The sequence below is a fragment of the Typopeltis vanoorti genome, chromosome 19, assembly GCF_054136105.1.
Source record: "Typopeltis vanoorti isolate ZY-2024b chromosome 19, IOZ_Tvanoo_1.0, whole genome shotgun sequence".
Lineage (NCBI taxonomy): Eukaryota > Metazoa > Arthropoda > Arachnida > Uropygi > Thelyphonidae > Typopeltis > Typopeltis vanoorti.
In genome coordinates, this window is record NC_143567.1 from 64,447,968 (window position 1) to 64,453,967 (window position 6,000).

Below are 6,000 nucleotides of genomic sequence, written 5' to 3' on the forward strand. Positions count from 1 at the left end.
GACTAAAGATAGCGGCAGTAAAGCCCAACAACGAACGTGTCTCGTCAGCGTAGGGCCGTCGATCGCCGACAAACCTAACGACAATTGAAGTGCCACACCTGTAAAATCGAAGTTACGGAGAGAGAAAAAGGGTATATTGTGCGATTTCTGTTACCAATGGCTACATGCTTCCTGCGCAAAAATAGTTTAAAAAAAAATAGAGGTGCACATGCTTTTTATCAATCTCAACCAGCCTATCTTCTGTTCGCTGTGCCTTCCTTCGGTTAAAGAGCTACTGGACTTAGGCAAATGAGCCGAAAACCTCTAACACCACATTAATAGTATGATAGAGCTACTCGACAATCCGCGCCACATCGCAAGTGAACCCTTCCCCGCTAATGAACTCTGTCGATCGAGGAGGAAAACTTGATGTTTCGGAACATTAATAAAAGAAAGGACGGAACAGACTTTCCACGTCTCATGAAAGTGACCTGTGACACACTGACAAACACAACCCAATTAATAACGGCGATAAATAACAAGTTAAAGGACACTTGCACGCAATCTCGCATAAGTGCTCGACCTGACTTAATATTTGCGCAGGGGAACAAGGACGCCACTTTCGAAGACAACTTGAAGAAACAGGCCGATATGGAGACAACAGTTGGATCATCAACGAAAAACAAGTGAAATAAGTACAAAAGTCAATTGACATCTCTAGCACTAGGAAAAACACTCTGCAAGAAATGCATACGAAATGTGCAAGACCCTTGCAGTCAAATATATTTCCCACAGAACCTTGCACATCCACCTCACTAACATCCTTGGACTCAACCCCAACCTTAATAGTGTCCACTAACGACTTTCGTCCACCAACCCCACATCCTTTTTGACAAAAACAGAAATCTGACCTATCCCAACATTATCAATCTCAACCTTCCTAAATTATACACTGCCTAACTCCTTTCGACCCAAGAGTGGCGTCTGTGCACACATCTGCTCCAACATACCTTGCTAGAGAGCATCCACATTTCAAGTTCATTTGCTGTCTCTATCGCTCTACAACTACCACCTACCACTCTGAGCCCTTTAATTTCCTCTCCTTAAATATTGATTTTCTCCAGTCCCACTCTCCCAACTGTGAAATCGTTCTTAAATGAGATTTTAATGTCCATATCACCAATTGGTACCTCCTCCAACTGTAAAAATCTTGCAGGCAAAGTTGCTGAACATTTGCCATTACTAACAACCTTACACATATTGTTCATATGCCAACCAGAACACCAGATAACCCTAACCACTCCCCAAATACCCTATATCTCTCATTTTCCAATGACCATTCCAAATACACATAGTGATCCCTCTGGGTAATTCTGATCACAATTCCAACAACTCCCACGCAAGAGTAGTTTAGCTTCATAAGAGTGTCACGTGGGACAGCCTCCATGACTTCTATGCTTCATTCCCATGGTTGGACTATTGTTTCCAGTGTTCCAATCCGAACATGGAATATATGTTTCCATGCGAATGAGGATTACGAAAGTAATCCTCATTCGCATGGAAACATATATTCCTCACACTTCAACGATTTCTTCACACAGAAAAATCGCTAAACTACCATAACCTAACTAAACCTTGGTTCCCCAAAAGATGTGTCAGAACTGTACGAATGAAAAATCAAGCATACCACACTAGCTCAAATGAAGAACTCCATCTTCCTTCAATGCTTATACCAAAGTCCGAAATAGATGCAATAAAAGTATCTGTGCTTCAAAAACAGCATTTGATGGGGAAAAAAGCAGGAATCTTGCAGTCTTCCCAAATGGTTGCCGTGCCTTTTGTTCTCTTGCCAAAGCAATTGGTCGTAACCTTTGCTCAACACTATTCCCAGTCCTTTAATATCCAGGAGACTTTTGAATCATCATCCACAGAAAAAGCTAATCTTGTAGCCTCACACTTTACCCTTAATGCCCACATAACTGACATTAGTAAATTCCCCCCCCCCTTTTCACTCCAGCGATTCAATCATTCCAAAGAAGGGGCGACAGATCCCTGCCATCGAACTACCGAACAATCTCACTCACCTCAGTCCTATATTAAGTGATGAAGAAAACCATCAAATCTCAAATCCTACACTAACTTGAAGGCTATTAAGCGACCACCAGTACAGATGCCATCGCTGACAACCAACAGGAGATCTATTCCCATACATCACCCATCAGTGGCGCACTCAGGATTTAATCTTGGGGGAGAGTGGGAAGCCTTCAAGATTTAATCTCGGGGAAACAATTGAGTAGACGATTTAGGAATACATACTACGCATTGCATACGACCTATGACTGAGCATCTGCAGTGATCGCCAATACATGATAAGTATAGTATAGAAATAGAAGACACAACATAAATAAACAAATGAATTTTAATTAGGGAAAGATTTTTTGGAAATTTTTCTTGTCTTTATTTCTTTTTCTTTTGGGGGAACAGGGCCCCGTGGCCCCCTCCGTGGGTGCACCTCTGTCAGCGATTCTCTGGACAAATGCCATGTAGAAAATAGGCAAATCACATGTGGTTGCACTTGATATCACTAAAGCTTTTGACAAGGTCTGGCACAAAGGCTTACTAAGCAAACTCTACTATTTGGACTATCTCAGGACTTATTGGATTGGTAGCTTTCTGTCTCTACCCACACTATGTGTGATTGTAGATGGTTTCTTATCCTCTCACCATCCATTTTGAGGGCTCCTAAAAGCTCCCTCAAAATGCTTCACTCAAAACAGAGGAGAGCAACTACATTGATAAATGACTTATCTCTTACCAGCTCACTCCACTTTCTGACAGACGCTTAGTCTCTGCTATATGTGTAATCTCTAAATATTTCTATGGCAAATGTTCATCTGAAATAGCATGAATAATTTACTAAAATAAAAAGCCCAAAAAAAAGCTTCACTTTGCCGATGCAAAATTTATAAAAATCACCACGTGGATATTAAATCCAGCATTGTTTCAAAGATTTTATAGAAACTATAAACGTTCGTTATGAAATTTGACAGGAGAGCTCGGGAATACACTTCCGGTATTTACGAATGGCCCTAGCCGGAACTTATAGGAGACACGCCCACTATGACAGCGTCCATATATTCTCCTGCTATTGGTTCATTTTCGTAGCCTGAGAAATCTTATATTCGCTGTTAACTAGCAAACGTAATTCAAATAATAATAATAATAATAATAATAATAATAATAATAATAATAATAATAATAATAATAATAATTTTGACAGAAAAGAGAGTAAAAAATTTCAGTTGCGAGATCATGAATTAGCATTTAACAGGAATAGAAAAAAAAAAAATAATTACAAAAAAAAAAACATTTTTATGAAGAATTTCCACCAAATACACTCCAAAGCAGAAAATACATGAATTAACAATATTTTCGAATCAATATTTTTCAAGACTCTCATAGAAGCGAAACTAATTCAGACAATGCAATGAGTGCTACCGCTGAGCATCACAAGTTGGTCCCAGATGTCAGCCATGCTCTTAATCCAGTGTCTTTGAGGTCATCGATAGCTATCAATTTTGCTATTGATGATCACTTAATATGAAACCTCTTTTGCTTATGATTTCCAAATAAGATCAGATCAGTTCAAAATCACACTAAAATACTTCACTCCTCAACCTTCGGAGAATAAAAATACGTTAAGTGAATTACTGCAAAACTAATCTATAATTTATAGTTTTGTCACAATTCCCAGTTGTGCTATTATGGAAATTTTTAAGAAATAGTTTTTCATTTTGGCTTGATCATAACATTATTATAGCTCTCTCCACTTCTTTAAGTTCCTAAAATGAATTTCATTAAATCATGTTTGCAATTTGCACTTAATCATTACTCAAGTCATGTGACGTTTTGTTTTACTGTTGTGCAGTAATTGAATTTTGTTTAACACAGAGCACCCCGAATATGTAATATGAAATTTCATATTATCGCATGTGTTTCCACCGCTCTTAGCGAACAGTATAAGGATAGAAAAAAAATAGTATACACGAAATGTCACATAACAAAGACAAGGAATTGAATTTGACACTCTTTTGACTAATTTTGAAATCTTTAAATCAATTGTTCACCAAATATATAGTCTTCCATGAAGAGGAATGCCAATACATAATTGCTATTTAGAGGTCAAATCACAATTCAATTTTTTGTATGTTAATTTAATAGGTGAGGCTCCTGTTGGTGTATTATGGAAGTGACAATTATTTAATTATTTTCAACTTATTTACTGGATTTTGATATCTTCATTATAAAATCATCTAACTAAAGTAAACACAGACCACTTCGTATGCTTTTCTTCTTTACTGTGAATTAAATTTGCGGGAAAAAAATGTAAACGATAGTCAAAGATCTTAAACATAGCGAACTGAAGAACTATATTTGAAAAGCAAAAAAAAAAAAAAAATATATATATAAAGAGAGAGAGAGAGAGAAAGTTTTAACTTGAGTATATGTTATATATTCAAGATATCAAATAATTTTATATGAACTTGTTTTAATCCTATTTCCCAAGAAAGCAAACAGACCAGAAAGTCAAGTTTGCGCCTGCAAGTACTGCAAGTTTAAGGCAACTGATCTCTAAGGTAGTGACAGTCGAGGCAACTCGTGGTAAAGGTGGTTAAAGCTCTGATCACTATTCTTAGTATTTTTCCTCTAATGTAAAGCACATCCCCTTGCGGTGATGTATAATGCTAAACATTAAAGGCACTGACGAGACCTCAACAAAGGTCGGAACCGGCATGGGTAGTGACCATTGCTTTTAATGTTTAGCATCATACATCTATCTCCGCAAGGGGATGTGCGTTACATTAGAGGAAAAATACTAAGGAAAGTGATCGGAGTTTTATCCACCTTTACCACGAATTGCCATGACTGGCACAACCTTATGGATCAGTTGCCTTAAACTTGCAGTACTTGCAGGCGCAAACTTGACTTTCTGGTCTGTTTGCTTTCTTGGGAAATAGGATTAAAACCAAGTTCATATAAATTTACTTGTTATCTTGAATCCATAATATATACCCAAGTTAAAACTTTCTACATTTATATATTAATATAAATATCAAATTTTCTACTGATGAGGAAAAGGTGTCCATTTTACCACATTAGATTAGCAGATCTAATAGTATAGGTGGTGATTGACACCAACATAGAAGGAAAGAGACCCTCAGCGTGATCATGGTCTATGGGAATTCATTCAGTCAGAAGTGTCTTAGAAGCACGAAATGTTAGATATGAGAGCAAGTGAGTGCTGACAAGAGTAACAGTTTAATTTGGAGGAAACGTTTGGGTAGGAGATTAATAATAATATAAATTTAATCGCGTAGTTTTTTCGTAGGAGTCTGAACATGTTCAAATCAGGAAACTAAAGATGTACAGCAGGAATATAGCTGTTCATTCTATCCTATCATCTATTTGTGTGCCAATAGAAACAGGCTGTCATCCTTTGCTTCTTGCACATTATTTCATGCAGTGACAGAACGATTATTACTATCTGTACTATTTTAGTTAATGTGTATATTCCCTGGATCATTTTACTGTGTAGCAAATGTTACCGCACCTTATCAGACTGGCTGGCTGAACTCTCCTTCAGTGAAACGTCATTCTAAAAGTTATTTGCATATCCCTCACGAGATTAAATTGAAATCTAGTTTATAACAATCAGGTCGCCAGTTTGAATATAAAAATGTTTTGCATTATAGTATAATCACCTACATACTAGATTAAATGAAATCTTTTAACCAATTTAAATTATGGCTATTTTATTTCTATCTCAGGTTTTTATCTAATCATTGTTTCTCACTACTCACAATATATTCCAATTCTGATGATGAATGGGTGCTTAGTTTTATAGATTCATCGTATATATTATTTGAAATATATCTATGGTGTGTGGCATCCCGATCTGTGTAATCCTGGAATATTTGTTATGCCAAACCTGTTCAGCTTAAAATCATAAACAAAATCACA